The sequence below is a fragment of the Bacillus rossius genome, chromosome 2 (assembly GCF_032445375.1).
Source record: "Bacillus rossius redtenbacheri isolate Brsri chromosome 2, Brsri_v3, whole genome shotgun sequence".
Classification (NCBI taxonomy): domain Eukaryota; kingdom Metazoa; phylum Arthropoda; class Insecta; order Phasmatodea; family Bacillidae; genus Bacillus; species Bacillus rossius.
This window is the reverse complement of record NC_086331.1, coordinates 15,922,530-15,940,400: the sequence shown is the minus strand read 5'-3', so window position 1 is coordinate 15,940,400 and position 17,871 is coordinate 15,922,530. Positions and strand designations below refer to the sequence as shown.

The 17,871-nt window shown below is 34.9% G+C and overlaps 1 protein-coding gene across 3 annotated transcripts in view; it reads right to left on the bottom strand.

Moving 5' to 3' along the window:
* The window catches only part of LOC134529137 (trehalase), a 469,230-nt gene that overhangs the window by 223,884 nt on the left and 227,475 nt on the right, over positions 1-17,871 (bottom strand). The gene's annotated exons all lie outside the window — the stretch shown is intronic.

Here is a 17,871-nt window from a genome sequence, read left to right as displayed (position 1 = left end):
GTCGGGGGCCCATGGGGCTCGTCAAACTCATATGTCTTAGACACATTGGGTCATCTTGGCCTTAACTGGAGTCTGGGATTCTGAAAATGTTATACCCCGAGACAAAGTTACTGCCCCGGCGATCGAGCTCTCTCTTCCCCGTGAAGCTGTGGCAGAAGTAACAGCTTCGTCTGCCCAGTGGTTATCGAGATACAGCAATTTTTCTTCATTCGTGGTTATTTTCGATAAATTAAAATAATTATTTCATAGATGGAGGTCTCCCTTGTCCACGAAGCTGTATCCGGGACGCGCACCATTGTTGGCCAACGCTTCAGTCACATTGCAAAACCAAAACAAAAATGAACACGTCTTAATTAGTAATAAAAACAAGAGTTCCAAACTTTCTTTTCTGTAATCGTCACACTACAATATTAATCAAAAGACCTTTGAATAGTGAGACAAGGAACCCTCGTCTAGAGTGGGTGATCTTGAGAAACCATTGGAAAATGAAAATCAGGATGTTTGGACTCAAGAGATTCGAACCCAAGCCCTCAGTAGCCAGTCTAGTTGCCTATTCGTTATTTAGTCCAAGATGATAAAGTAGCCCTATGGGATACTGACCTAGGCAGGATGCTCGAAATCTATGGGGACAAACTTCAGGAGCTTATTTATAGCATTCCAAGGAACCAAGAAAGGCCATGTACATAGTCGGGAAATTGTCGCTAAACCTAAAATATTGGAATTCATTTCCACATGACGTATCAGTTACATCGAATACTCAAGTGGCTGCCATTGGTAGAAAAGGCAAGCGTTACGCTGACGACTCCAAGTTTCAATAACGCTTATCACAGCCCTGGTATACATGTTGCAATGCCTCCTAGATCAAAACCGACTCTATATATCGTAATCTCTGAAGGTCGCCAGAGATAGAAATGAAGATAATTCAAAACTGTACTTCAAATCGAAACTGTTCAGCCCATGCCACATTCACTTCCATCCTCCAATAGGCTGTTATTCAGATCTTGTTTTCTCTGGATGTTTCATTACTTGTGATGGACCGGTCACATGACATGTTCAGTCGCAGTATGTAAATTCATTCCTTGTGGGTTTCATGCTCGTGCTACCCATAGATATTATAAAACTTGACCTCTAAATATGAAATTGCCTATAGAGGGCTAGTTAAACAGTTGTGATTCACCATCGAATGTAACTAGAAATTTTCTTCAGGCGGTGCCAAAACAGGTTTGTTAAATGATTACTTGTGAAAACTGATATAAACCTCTCTCTCACCCCCCCCCCCCCCCCCCCCCACAATAGTTGCATCTTTAAACTTAAAAAACTGATGGTTTGGCCAAAAACTGGAGTTGATTGGCTAACAAGTTCTAAATGCTGGGTAGTAAATGTTTTCCATTTGTCTAGTTATGTCAATGAAAGTATTTGGCGAGGGTAGCCTAGTTGGTCAACATTTTTGAACCAGATGATAGATCAGTTTTGTCAAAGACTGGTCAGGTTGGCGGTGAATGTTTTCCGAGTATTTATATAGTCAGCCAAGTTGCAAGACTAGTATCTACCTTGAGTTTGGCTCGACGCCATCTACAGAATTTTAAAGAGGACAGTCGCAAATATGGGATAGGCTAAAAGGCGAATTCGTTGAATTAGTAATTTGTGAAAATTTTAAATAATACAGGATTATTCTTACCAAATTAAATTTTTACTATAAATTTCAGACTATATGCAAAATAGTGTTAGATTTAAATTAAGTGTAGTGAGTATTTCAATTTTTCTCCTCACATTTTAACCACCCGATGGAAAATATTTTAATTATTTTTAATATCTAACATAAGATACCAAACTTACGAGTTTGTTTGTTTTTTTTTTTTCTCTCGCCAAAACTTGAAAAATTCCCCTTTATTTCAAACCAACTGCAACACCTAAAGTCAAACTACAGCATGGAATTGCACACGGATATGAGCTACCTTTTATCAAGCTGCCTAGCAACTAAAATTCTAGGTGGACTTGTTTAGTTTCGAAATTATCTGCTCGAAAATCACCCATTTAAACTTTTTTTTAAATACAATTTTTCTATACCCATAAACCCCAACCCTCTCAGTGGTTGCTTTCTATAGTGTTCAACTAAACGTTGCGGGATGCTATGGTATAACATTGGAATCCAATCATCTTTAAATTTGTTCGTCTATCACCTCTCTTTTGACAAAAACGCAAAGCCCAAATTAAATTGAAAAATAAAATTACAATTATGCGCAAGAATGAACTAAGGCGACTTGCACAGTCGGGTAAGGAATTTTTAAGCAAATAATTTGTGTCAAACATTTTGAGAAAAGCTTTACTTTGCTTCAATTCGCGATTGGAAAGCGGAAGTTAAACTCAGCATTTGTATCAAATGGTATTACCAAAATTCCACCACCGAAAAATTTTCTTTCGGGAATTGTTTTTGTGGTACTGGCAGAAAACCATAATCACGTTTAGCATTGAATTTTTTTTTCCTGCAACAAATTTTTCACTTAAAAAATTAGTTTTCACGTTGCAAAAGGTTACCCTGGTTGGACGTTGCCTCCCACACACACGACGGTGATAGGGGAAACAGGTCACGGCACTGAGCCAGGATACTCTAGCTCATGGCAGGTTTTTGTTCTTTTCCACCGGAGCGTGAACCAGCTAAGGGTCTACACACACCCGTCTACCACACCCGAGCCCCAAGTTTCCAGGTTGGAACTTACATCCCAATGTATAACAGTTTGCATTTTTCTCTAGTGATAGCAGTTATCAGCCACGGGAGGTTGTATCTCTCACATCCGCTCTGTCTCACTCTTAGATTGCAGTACAGAGGAAATGGCGAACACTGTTGCCAGATTGACACCACCCACCTTGTTAGCAAAAAGTATTATTTTGTATACCATCATTAATCATAATAAGGCTTGATAATTTTTTTTTAATTTTACTGTTTCTTGATTTTACTAGAACCATAAAATAATGGTCTACTGACAGTATTATTACAGTTGTAGATATTCTGGCCGAAAAAAACAATTCAATGCTTAACACCAATTATTGTATCTCAAGATAAACCATTTGTTGCAGTCTTTACTATTAATAACGCTTTCCATTAATGTTATGTGCTATGCTGAAAAAAAGCCTAACTTATTAAAATTATATTATATAACCAATTGTAAACAATAGCGGTTGAAAACAAGATGGCGTATTTCTATTAGTCTCCTTAGAAATAAAAAAAATATCAGGTGATGCTTTTGATGAAATACAACAGGAAATTATATTTATACATCTCATTTCAATTCATGCTTACAAAATACTCTCTCCCAGATACATTTAAAAAAATTCATTACATTACAAAGTTGTGTCTGAAACGTCTGCGCTCTATGACGTCTATCTCGCAACAGAGCATACAGAAAAAAAAGAAGCTAATTGCAGAACTAGTGCATTGGAGAGAGTAAACAACCAATTAAATTAACACTGCAATCTTAAGAATGAGATGCGCTATAGTTGCATATATATTCGTTGTTGTGGTGCGAGTGGAGTGAAGTGAGGTGGTTTTCGATTTGGAATTGCGATGGAATTCGTTTTATTTTATGGGCGAGAGATAAGTATAAATGGAGACGGAACTCAATCGTTAGCGCGGCAGTTATGAAGTATTTTGCGTCCGACGGTAGCTATTAAGAAAGTATCAACGTTGTCAACTTAAAAAACTACGTAAAATGAGGAATACTATAACAAGCATTAGATAAATGATCCGAGTAATGCTTGGCTATTAACTAACGAAGATATTCTAGTAAAAAAAAAAAATTTATTAATGTAGTGTGCTCATATATACTTTTCTTATTCCATACAATTAAAATGTCATATTGTTTTCATTAATTACTCACTACGCGGCTGAGCTGTAAAAAGGATTAAACAACTGAATCTTTTTAACGTAAGAAAACGTTCAATTCCTATATTAGTGATTTTTAGTATTAAACATTTTTAATATTTAAAATGCTTTTTACCTTACATAAATAATACATAATACATTTTGTAAATGTTTTTGCCATTTTAATGATAAAACAACCAAATGTATCAATTTAAACTTATTAAATGTAGTTTTACGGTTTCACAAACGTTCACCAACACTTAACTGTCGTTAAAAATGACGAGGAAACAGCATTTATTTTTGACCTGGAGTTTGTTGCACATGATGCGACTACACACGTACCCACGTATAAGCACGCACACGCAGACAGTGCGATTAAGACAAGGGGGGGGGGGGGGGAGAAAAAAATAGAATTACGCCATATTGGTTTCAAGAGTTTGTAAACCATTAAAACTTTATATCGTTTCGTAGTATATAATCCAATACCTGATTCCTGAAGTTAAAGGTATACTTCTGCTATAAATACTTTTTTTACTTTGGGAATTAATTTTTGGGAATTACAATTTTTAGAATACCGTTCATAATATATGACCCAAAATATTTTATGGTGCTCACAAAACCTTTTTACGTGAAATTTCTTCCTTTGACGAAGGCAAATTTCAATATTAGACGTTTAAAAGTTGTTACGACATAAAACCTGTTGGAAGAAATTATGGCGCCTTTCTGTTCATATATGTTACCCAAACACGAAACATTATTTGCGTTTAAGCCGCTGCTCTGCTACTAGAACCAATAGAACATTATTTTCAGTAGCAAGTGCTAAAATTTTATGAGAAAAAACGAGTTAATCTGAACTGGGTGTGCACACAACAGTGAGATAGCAAAATAAAACATTTTTCATAACTACATTAAAGACTTTATCTGGCATTCGGGCATTGCAGGCACATTACATTAACGTTAACAGATATGCTACTATTTCTGGAACTAAATTATATTTTTAAAATCTACTCTAAATCATACAACAATAATCTACTTAAGGAATAATTTAAATTATATTAGTCAGCAAACTACACAATAGCACCATTATACATGTATTTTACGTCTATCCTCTATATCTTATTTCATTACAAATGTATCCAACTAAATTAATATTAATATATTTATTTATATTAATATTACTTTACCATATATCAGCTATCACACAAATCACTTATTACTTGTACAAATACATCGAAGACCCATCACAAAGACATACATCAGCAAAAATATAGTAAACTCCAAATACTCATATGTATTCTAACATATCTATAACACAAAACGGTAACAACAAAACCATGCGATTACACATGGTCAATATCTGGAGAATCCGTATTTGAGGTAGGTATGAAGCAAGAAGCAAGTTCTCAGGCGACCAAGGTTTAAATTATAACTAAGGAAAGAGTTAAAAGCCAAGTGAGGTAAATTAAAATAAATAACTGATAAGTGACCTTTTCTGTAATAGAATTCTAATAAGAGAGGGCCTACAAATTACCTGAATTTATTACCTGGAGAAACTTTAAACTTTCGTGTCTTTTTTGTTACTTTTGGGATTAGTGTATTTACAGGCATGATGAATTTCCATAGTGTTACACTAATCGCTGGGATAAAAAGCGACACTAAAAAATCATTACCTAACATTTATATTCCTTCAATTTAAAAGCCTCGTTGACCATCGGTTATTTAATAAGTTTTGACAATCAAGTTGAATCATAATCTACCAAAAAAAAAATTTAGCTTAATAATCCTATTTCAAAGTAGTCAGGTCCAAAACATTCCGCGTCCATCATTTCTACGGTAAATACGGCGCCAGCCACGGTGTATAAGAATGTGCACAAACTATACGACACTATACGATATATTTAGTTTTGATACAAAGTTACAGCGTTTGAGATTGATTAACACAAAGCAGGTAGTGTGTTGGGGAAACAAAACCAGCGGCAGGCGACTAATTAGTTCCCTGGAAAGCTTTATATTTTAGCTCGCATATCACGTCTATCATATTCCAGTTGCTCGTTTGATTGGTTAAAATGTTACGAATATGATCCAATGAAAAAATTTTACTTGTCTGATATACTAAATCTTCTATGGCGGTTACTACTTAAAAAAAAAGTCCAAGTCGTTTTGCGATTCAAACAAAACGTCGTATGAACTTAAGAAACGTCTCTATCAAACCCAGGGCCGGTGCAAGGTAAATTGGCGCCCTAGGCGAAAAAACATCGTCATTAACATAAACCTAATAAGACTGTGCCAGGCGCATTACAGATAATAATAGGTTCTACTGGCTTATATCTTAATTTGGTGGAATTTTGAAGTATTGCTTTTGGTGAGGCAAAACAGATTTTCACTTTTCTTGGTAATAACACGCAGAATATAATACATTAATCAGTATACAGATGAGGTACCAACTCGTGGATCACAACAAAAAAAAACTTATGGTTGGACTGCATACATTGTAAACTCAAGCAGTTCGAGGAAAAAGTAAAAAAAAAAAAAGCATGATTTTAAGACGTTGGATTCTACCCTCTTCAATTCCAGTGAAGTAGAGAAGTCTGTTTAATACAGTATCGAGAAACTTTGCCTGGAAGAAAAGCCAACATGGAAAAAATGCCCTGGCTGTTTGCTGTTTTCGGTGAACAGATTGTAACTGAGAATTAGCCAGTATAAGCCAATACAGAATATATGGCTAACAATATAGCAGATGCTATTGCAACTGACGATATGGTGATTGACACCAGTGCACTCTAGCGGGTAAAAGTAAACCAATATGGCGATAGCGCATTCTAGCATACAAGAAAACCCTAGATGGCTGATCCAAGAATGCTGCCATAACGTGATACTGTTTGGACTGATATAATTATATTCCTTGTATGTAGTAGTCGGGGTCTGTCTGCATGTGGACACATAAGGGAAGGATTATTCAAATTTAGACTTGTCAGATTCCAACTGAGAACTGCGAACTCGATGGCGTGTTTAAACAACATTTTATTAATATTTTTGCTAAATAATTATTTTCATAATTTAACATTTTACTTTTTTTTTTTTTCAAAATCAAAATACTTTATAGATGACGGACAGGCGTCATTCAAGATGGCCAAATGTTCTACAATCCAAGATGTGGAATTAAAAAAAGGTGTAATGTTCTAGAATCTAAGATGGCGGCCCAGGTATAAGTCAAAGTGTTACTTCAAGGGCTTACTGGTGATTGATAGTGTAGAATTAAAGCTGATTTGTAGACAGTTCTTTTAAAGGCAAATCACTTTTGCCAAATTAAGAATGTTGTAATTTTTGAGGGGAAATTTCAAAAAATGGGAATTTTCGAATAGGTATTCAGATTTTTGTGCAAAATGTTTCTTGAAAACAGGAAAACTGAGTGACTTGGACGATTTGAAGCAATTTATGCCGGATGTGTCAAATTTAGTAAGCTGAGAATCAATTTTAATGGTCAATGTTAAATAACAGGTCATCCAAGATAGCATCAGTGATGTCACAGTTCAATATGGCGGACCAAGACACCACACCCCAGGTCCCAGCCATCGGACCTACCAATACATACAACTATGGAATCTAATAACCAAACGTCGTTATGCCCCCAAATAAAAAAAAGACAATGGAATTGTGGCATTAGAAAGATGTATGCGTTCATCAATTGTTTGAAAAATCTAAAAACTGTTTGAACTATTTGCATTATAATTGAAGTATCTGTCAAGTTAGGTACTAAATCAAAATATGAGAATGTAAATTTTTTTTGTGTAAACGTTTGTGCGCTATGGTATACTTCAAAATATATACTTTTCATCATGCCTGTAAATAAACAGTTTCGTAACTTAAAACCGCGCTGCCAAATGTTAAAACTGTTACTTTCTCACGGAGGGGGAGGGAGGGTTTTACAGTTAACTGGTTTAAAAGTAATCTTCCCAGACACGTGAAGATAAAGTCGGCCAGGTGACGCCACGCCGGGCAAAGATAAAGTCGCCCAGGTGACGCCAGGCAAACCGGTTCGTGCGGCACTGACAGCCTCTCCAGATGCTTGAGCGCATGTGCAACCCGCCCAAGGCCGGGCGAGGCGAGGTGCTTGCTGGACGCTGGCCGGCTCCAGTGGCGTGTGCGAGGTGAGGGTTCCCACAACACCCTACAGACTAACACCCGACAGCTATACGCCAACATAGGCGAGAGAGTAACGGCATGGCGTGAAACCACAATAACTCTATACTACTTATGAGTTTAATAATATATCTTAATATCTGGCTATATACCTATCCCTCACTTAGCACGACTAGTTCGTTCATAAAAATGCTCGTGTTATACGAAATCGCGTATGCGAAGCATTAGTTTCCTTAAATAGTAAGGCTAATTTATTTAGTATGTTCCAAAATTGTGTGGGAAAATATACTTTACGTAATATAAATGCGTAGAATAAACTCAACTGTAAATATGTCACACCGTTTATCTTTATATGCCTCCCAACGCACTTTGTAAGACCAATACGACACCGCGTCACGGGAGATATGAGGTTATGTACTTTGTCAGTCGGCTGGCTGACTTTCCGCCCGGGCGTGACCTTCATTCAACTCATGTCGTGTATCTTTCCAAACAATCCTTAACTGACAGTGAAACCGATATTACTGTCCGGATAATTACATTTTATTTTTCAAAACTTAAAGTCCTTTTCGCGTATTACCACATGGTTCATACCTAATCCTATCATGCCAAAGATTTTTTTTTAATTGCAACAATAATTAACAACTTTTTTCCATGTGAATCATATGTTAACTCCTGTTCCGGTATATAATGTCAAATATAATCCCGCTAGTACAACCAACAGCATCAGACTTATATAAACTTTTGATAGGTGTCCTTATTTCGTACGATTGTGCGCACAGTTATAAGCATGGCCTTCATTACAATCTGCGTGCCGTAATACTTCTAGTTTTGTCTCAAATACTTGAACACGATGCATTATGTACAAGCACGTACAGTTACCGGAATTTGAATGGGCAGACGTTGCTTTTGTTTAAGTGAATTCCCTGCCACTGGCTGGACTGAGTTCATGGCCTGGTCTGTGGCCTGGCGACAACGGTACGGCAAGGCGTCATACGCGCGGACGTAAAAACATTTGGTCCTTTACACTCCATAGCCGCAATTAAACTTTCCATAGCTGATGTTTGTACAACAGCCGATAGCGTAGACAGACCTGCGCGCGCTACTCTTTCCCCCTTGTTTGGCTAACTGTATCCCACAGCACATCTGTTGTTTACAGAATTTGTAACGGACTTCGTGGCGTCGTACTAGATTTTTTTTGCCTACCGAGATTTCGTGCTAACTGAAATTTTCAGACGTGCTACTCAAGACTGGGGCAGTAAAATTCATATCGCGCTAAATGAATCCGCGCAATCTGAACACGTGCTAAGTGAGGAGGAATAGGTGAATATACATATATATATTTAATACTCAATTTACCATTTATTTTTCTCGCAGTAAAGTTCGTGTACATTTAATGCACATACATGCGGCCGTCTATTGAAATGGTGCGGCAACAATGGCAGATATTTTCACACAAAATTCACGAAGCTATCGGGTATTAGTCGAGTGAATTTGGTCTCCCTTTACCTCCCTCCAATCATTTGTGTGTATTATGCCGCTCCATAGTTTTGCCAAAATGTGGGGGGAAATTATATGTAGAGCCCATAATGTTCCCATATGAAATTATTTTGCATTTATAATTCAGTATTTTTTGCTGCTGATTTTAATTGAATCTATAATATACTAATGATTCACTCATATATTATATATATATATGTATATGCATATATATGTGTATATATAATGATTTTGAGAACCTTTAAGGCCAATTAATATTTTAATCATGCAAGGATTGCGAGTATGTAGAAGTGTGTTATACAACTTTGAATTAACAGTATGTCACAAAACTATTTACTTTTAGGATGACATTTACTGACACCAAAAAAAAAGTTTTTCCAACACTGTGAAAATCTCAGTTTTCTCGGCTCGTTGAAAAACTAAATTATATTGATATATTTATATCTTGAAAATAAACAAATTCACGAAAAAAGCCACATAAAACGTTCAAAATTGCTAACACAAGGTCACATGTTCATAATCATTCTTAGATTTTATTTATAAATTAGCCTTTAAGGTTCTCAAATTAAATAATAAATAATTCATAAATTTAATAACTGTTTATATAAAGGACTATTTTAAAATCGTGGGCAAAAAAAACGAATTTATAGAAGCATAATAACTGTAAAGGTAAAACCTTAGAAAGCTATTGGTTTTAGACACCTTGATGAAGTTTTCATTTTTTTCGTAATTACTATTATTTCAGGGATAAAAATGGAATTTTAACGGACCTCCCTGCCGACACTTACAGGAGTAGGTTGCCCTGCCCGAGGGACAGACATGTAATGCGCGAGGCGAGATGGGACGGAATGATTGTTGGGTTTGGGGGGGGGGGGGGGGAAGGAAGTATCCCAAGAAAGGCCATGGCAACGTCCGCTGCGTCCACTTGCTAAAATCCGGGTTCGACCTGCCGGGAATCGAATCCCGGTCCCCTTTGCGGGAGGCGGGTGTTCTGACCACTCGCCCACCGTGCCCCTACACTTCGTGAATATCTGGTGAAAATATTCGTTAAACAAAGGCAAGGGAGGTATTGTGATAAAATTTCAGGTTTACCCCATAGATAAAAGTAACGAGAAAATGAAAAATACAACATGGCATGTGACACCGAGCCTTACAAGATCAGTGGATTTGGCCTGCCCCCCCTGCAACCTCATCCCCCACACACACACACTTGATTTCGTTTCAGCGCACTGTTGAAGGGAGACAAGTGTTTGGTAACACATAAGACCTGCTTATGGGTAAGTACACAGTGCTGACATTTTAGCAGTAAAGTCGTGTACATCAAGAGGACCAAGACCACCTTTGTTCGACATAAAAAAAAAAATTGACTATTGCATCCATTAGATAATCTGTGTATACAAGTTTGCACATACATAATTGAACCAATCATGTCACACAAAAATACAATACAATGGCAACAAATAAACAAAATATGGATTCGAAAAGTGTTAAAAGTTCCAGGTTCGAACGTGAAGAAATACATAGGGATCGTCCATTAATCACGTGTGGCTCTAAAGGGGGGGGGGGGGGGAGGTGTCGGGAAAAATCACGAAATATCACAAGGGGGGAAGGCGGGGGGGGGGGGGGTGGAGAGAGATATCACGTGTATTTATTTTTTCGCGCGATTTCTACTAAACCGAAAAGCGACTCGTGACCTTGACTCGCCGTAGCCAGGCAACAATATCCCCGCCCGACAAAACATGAACCACCCGGCTCGGCTTGCCAGTCGCTAGTAACACTGTGATTTTGGCGCCGAATACATGCGTAAATCACATATAAGCCTTTCCTTTAATATTTTTATGCCAGTGAGAATAAACCTGCAACCTTAATGTGTGTCTGGACATTTTTATCACTGTGCTTAATTTTCCAGAATTAAATTAGATTATACCTATATTTAAAGATAATATTCTTAAATTTTTAAAAAATATTTTGTACCAAAAAAATACACGTGATTTATTGAGGGGGGGGGGGGGGGGGTAAGTCTGAAACCTCACCACAAATCTCTAGGGGGGAGGAGGGGGTTAAAAATTTGCTAAAAAAACATTACGTGATTAATGGACGACCCCATAGTAGGCCTACCAACCAAGTGGTTGCAACCAGGGGGGTGATGGGTAATACTAAAAACAACGTAATTCCCAACAACAAAATGAAAGAATTTGAAATCAAACAAGCACCTAGGTACTCTCTCACCCCCCAAATTAAATTTTGCACACACTCTTGGTTGCAATGCTAGAAAAAAAAAAACAGATTTTTATACAAGTATTATAATTAACAAATTTGGTAGTTAATCATTCTCTTATGTTAACATCCTTACGGGTACCTGATCTCACATAATTTGTCAGCACATAGTGCTGAATCCTTATTGGACATTTACAAATCAAGGTCAGGCCTAATTCCTTAACAGAGGATAAATTATCTTGTCAATAGTTCTCAGGTGAAGTGATAATTTTTAATTCACAAGCTATAGACTCGGTAAGGTTTACAAAGTTTACACATGATTCACTTTTTAGATATGAAGTTTGTTTAGCCCTTGTGATTATCTGTTCAAAGTATTTTAAGTTAGCTGGTTCCAAATGATTTAAACACTAAAGGCTAGGTTAGTTCTTTTTTAAGTGCAGTCTACAATTAAGAAATTATGTTTATCGTTTTAGTTTCTTTTAAGTGGTCATCATTTTGAACTACTTAGAGGCTAGAATATAAATTAGCTTAAATTAATTCATTTATTATTACAAACGACATTCGTTTACTAGCAGAGTTTCGTGCATGGTTTCACTTAATTCACCAATATGATGAAAAGTTAGATAAATGAGATAAAATAGCTGTAGTTAGTGTAATCACCTATTAGAGCCTATGCTAATATTTTTTGCGAATAAATGTTTTGAGGCTATGATATTTCAGTTTTTCAATGTTCACCTTTGCTTCATTAGTAATGTGATAGTTTGGATTCACTGCTTCAAGGTTAAAATGCTATTACCTCACTTATCAAAAATTTAATTAAATTCCTTCCAATTAGACTTCTACAATAAATTTGACCGGGTTACGTCACTGAAACATAACTACTTTGATGGAATTTGATGGCAGAAATTACATAAAATGATTTAATTTAGAACAAGCTCTAAATGAATGATTTCGAAAAATCACAAACCTCTCATAAAATACACACTGCTACAGCAGCTGCAAATGTATTGCTGCATGTACAAATAAATAAAATGTTATACAGTATTGATTAATATGCAGAGTCCCATGTCAAATCAATTATCTAACTTTGATGTCTCAAGATTTCCATTTTTTGAGTGATTGGTTATTTTCTAAGACATTATTTAAAATGAGAAAATACTGCTATTTTTGGTCAATATTGGATCACTAAAATGGATCTTGTATATAACCATTTCACCTAGAAAGCTTAAAAAGGGATCATTTTAAAGCTCTTGAAAATAGTTATAATTTGTTAGGCTACATGGAAAAAAATTTAAAAAGTTTAAACAAATTTTTATTAAAATTTATTTGTCTGGGAAAAAAATGTTGATAATGCAAGTTTTGTGACTGTCTACCAAATTTAACTTTGGGACGAGAATAGGATATTTAAAAAAATAGAAAACCATTGCTATCAGTACGTATAAAATATCTGCCCTGGCTGGCAGGCAATTATTACAGTGATACATTATTGGATGATATGTCACAATCAGTATACAATATATCTTTACGAAATTTGCAAGTTACTGTTTCTCAGATACATGCTGATAAGTCGATATCAGTAGTAATATCATAACTGCTCAGACCTGCACAATATTTTACTTTGTTCAGTTCAATTGTATATTTCTCAGCACCTTCTGTTGTGTGCATAGTATCATATTTTTTTTTATTGTAGGCTAGACCATAATTTTTTTAATAGGTTTATTTTATTTACAATGCAAGAATGCTAACCAAAATAACTGTTTCCAGAATGATGAATAAACTGGTCAACTTATACAATACAGTACTGTAATCCTTTCTAACCATCAAATCACTGGTCTAATATAAAAAGCTTACGAAAGTTGGATGTACTTGTTACTTAAATTATTTCAATATCAACACAGAAATGAAAATCTGCGACAAATACCAAAGACTTGCGTGCAGCAGAGTCTCATTCTGTGAAATGTCATGAGGAAGCAGCACCTCCTAGCAATTGTGACAACAATGAATTTATTGATCCTGATACCTCACTTGATTTTCTGAATAAGCCACTAACAGTCATTGGAGTATCACCTATAAAAAATATGCCAAATACAAACTAGGTAAGGTTAATGCTTGTCTAAAAACTAAACTAATGTGTTGAATCATGAAAACGTGATAAGAGCTGAAAGCAAAATTTTTTCACAATTCAAAGATCAATTTTTTTCAAAAAAGGTTCCAAGTAAAAAAAATCACTATTCTCTCAATGTTGCCAAAAATGTGGACTTCAGCAGCTAAACTTCAGAAAAGTTTGGTGTTTTCATATAAATGACATAAAAAAGTGAAAAAATTGGTACCTGAAAAAGGTACATTTTTTATGAACATCAGCTCATAAACCAGATTCTTGACAAGGAAACATGATTTTAGTGAAAAATTTTTATAACAGATACCTGGAAAGAACGATTTTGTTTCAGTCATAGTTAAAAATCCTGTCAGTTATCACCTAATATGATTATGTTAATTTAAGAGTCATGAAATTTCAAAACTCATAATCCCACAAAAAAAATTGCTTCTCAAAGTTTTGTGCATGTCCATAACACTGCATACTGGCTGGAAAAAGTGACACAAACACAGTAGGCCAACATGTCTGCTTACTACCTGAAAGTATAAAATTAACGATAGTCGGTGCCCACTTTAGAAAAAAATATCTATTTTGGTGAAATTCCCAATTAAAAACTAAAGAATGAGTTTAGCAAAAATCATGTGTAATTAGAGCGTGCAGAATGCCACATGAGCGCATTCAGTGTTGTGGTGTGGGTACTCCCAAACAATTTATTAAAATATTTAAAGAAGAATTCATTGTTCAAATTACTTGGTCAACAGTAGGTTGTAGTTCATCGATGTACAATAGAGACTGTTATTAAAGGAAGAAATTAATTTTGTTGATGCTTTCTGTGAAGAACATGTCAAGCTTTAAAGTCATGAACTATTTGGCAGAAAAAAAAATTACTGTTTCTTAAAAGAAAATTTAAGTCATGGATGCAATTTTACATGTGACCGTTTAGTTCACATAACTGTTTTGTAAATTTTCCATACTCATACCACTTTTGGGATCTCAAATTTATTGAATTAAGTTATAGCACTATTTCCCTGATGGTAGGGCGGTTCAATCTAAGAATAACTTTAATTTATGCAACCACAAAACTGAATATGACTTTGTTGCAGTGTGGCAATTTTTGCTACATCTAATAGCTTGGAAGGTACTGTAAAGCAATTTGTTGCCAAAGCATGTCTCTAGCAACCATACGACAATCAAATGTTAATCTTTCACCAAAATACACGTTTCCTGACTTTGGCAAACAACATATTTCAGGTATTCAGTTTGAATATACTATAAATCAAGATCAATTATCATCAAGATTTTAAACTCAAATGCTATTTTAAGGATAAGAAGTATATTTACTGTGTGGTACCCGCAATACATGCTGAGGTTGCCACAAAAAACTACTCAATTGGCAAAGAAGAAATCCACATTACATCACCGTTGTATAAAATAATTCATGGTAGTTCCCTGCATTACAATTACTTTGAACTGTGTTAACATTAGTTAGCTTCATTAAAAACACAAAAAAATAGTAAGAATGTTTGGTTGGTTCAATAAACTAAATTATGTTGGTATTTCTAAACAATTGTTAAAAAAAAAATATTTCAGGATCTTTTATGTAGCTAACATAACGTAATTGACCATTTTCATAATATAACAGGGTTAATCCATTTCAAATCATCCAGGGGTCTACACCCCACCCCCTCAAATTTTCTTGAAATTTTTTTTTACAGCACCTATGAACAAATATAACGCGTATTTTTTATTTTGGCCAAATTCGCTTTACTTTTTATTTATAAGTTTTTTAGTAAAATGGTGCATTTTAACTGATCTGTTATTTGAGGTGCAAGATGAAAAAGGCACTTTTCAGTAAAAATCTAAGTGTGAAGTTATTATTTAATACTAACTAATGAATTATACAATTAATACTTGAAATTTCATCAGGGTTCCAAAAATCAGGTTAAAAATAACATTTCACTCATATTAAACCCTGTTTTCACTCTTAAAAGTTGGCGCTCTAATTTTTTTTCATCTGTACAGCAATTTCCGTAAATGTTCATAACTTTTTTCTGGCTGATCCAATGAGGCTGAGAAATGTCTCATTTGAAAGAGGATGAAAAGTACTATAAGAATATAAAACAAAATTCATGGGTATTTGATGTTATCATTCAATAAAAAGGGAAAAACATATTATACTGCTGAAAAGATGCATGTTAGCTATGTTAGCTGTAAATCGTTATCAAATCAATAGTTAGAACAATTATATTAATTTTATTATTACACATAACAAATAGCTTATACACTCTATTAGGCTAATGAAACTAATAATATAGTTTTATTTGTAAAAGGTTACTACTTAGGATTTTTTGGGAACATTCAAGTGTCGAGTAGGTAGTTAAAGTGTGTTAAAAATTATAGGTATTAATTAAGTTATTTAATTTTTTGGCTTACCTTTTTTGTTTATATGAAACTTAATATTTCCTTGGCCAGGCAGCATTAATGTTTTTAACACTTTTTTTAGAAAGACTGAACATCATTCGTCCATTTGAGCACTTAATTGTTGAACATCTATGGAGCAAATTATGTTTGTAAAAGGGTCCCAGCACTTATCCTCTCTTCCAACATTTTGGTTTTCTGGCCAAAAAAAATGTCTGTGATGGCCAGTGAGGGTGCATAAAATTGATATAAGCATCTTTATTGTCATCATCAAGCTCCAAAATGAGTCCAATGAAGCACTTATCTTCATACACACAGCCTATGTAGGTATTTGGTTGGAAATTTGGAAGTTCTAGTTTTTGCAATAAACTATACCTCGATAAAAATCTTTGTCACTGCTTATCCGTTTTGCTGCTATTACAGTATTAGATAGTGGTTGGAAAAAATGGAAAGATCTTGTGCCAGGTACAGTTTTATGTTCACTAAAATGCTGAGTCAACTTTGGTTCTACATTTTCTACACTATCTATATTAATGAATTGAAATATTATTTTTGAAAAGTGTTTGCTACAAAACTTAAACATTTCCTCTGGTGTGCAAATTTGATCTTTATATAAATTCCAGGAAGCTTTTAGACTAAAATCTGTTTCATGAAAACAAAGATTGACTAAACTCTTGAAATTTTTGTATTGTGCAGCACAGCCATCTGTGATGTATTCTACTGTTGTTACTTTTGGTTGTTTTGCTTTCATGTAACTGCAAATTCTGCTTTGTACTTCATAAACAAAGTTTACATCATGTTTCATGTAATCTGATAAAAAGCAAAATGATTGCTGTGAAACAGAGGAGCTATCATTGTCTCTGTAATAAACTACTACTGGATGTAGTGTGCAAGATGCATGGGACCAATGATAACTTTGAATCTCATCTTGAAGGATAAATCAGTAATTTTCAAAAAAATCCATAAAGCAAAGCACTTCGTTTTGGGATACATTTTCTTTCCTCTTTCTTATGTATTCAGATTGTTGCTTTGAAATATAAGAATGAGGTATCAAGGTTTCAAGTTTTTCATTTAAAAGTGTAATGTACTCGGACAATGGTAGGACCATTGTTTGAAGCTGGCTCCGGTCAGTATTTGTCCATTGCTTGAATATTATTTGGTCTTTATTATCAAAGTCTTCCAGTGTTGTTTTAACTAAATCATCCAATTTGTCAGAATTAGGACATTTATCACACATTCTTAACATGCATTCTCTTTTTAGATATTCACACATTAAAATTTTAGTTAATTCCTTCAATTTTATTTTATCCAGGTTCATTACAATTTTTTTCCTGCAGTTGTCACAAATCTTTTTGCCAGGAACTAACACTGCTCCTTTTTTGCTTTTTACTGCTTTAGCAGATTTCAGTGAAATCGGTCTTAAGCCTGCTTTAATGACTTTTATGTGGACATTGTTTGGGTCACAACACTTTTTTTGGTAATTTTCATAATATTCTGTATAGTACAGAAAGTGATGTAAGCATACATCAGAACTAGGTGTCAAGGTTCTTGCTAACCTCCAACTAAGGATTTCTTGTACTTGATCTGGTAAATTTGAAACTAACAGAATTTCTTTCTTATCCGTAAAATCAATACTATGACAATT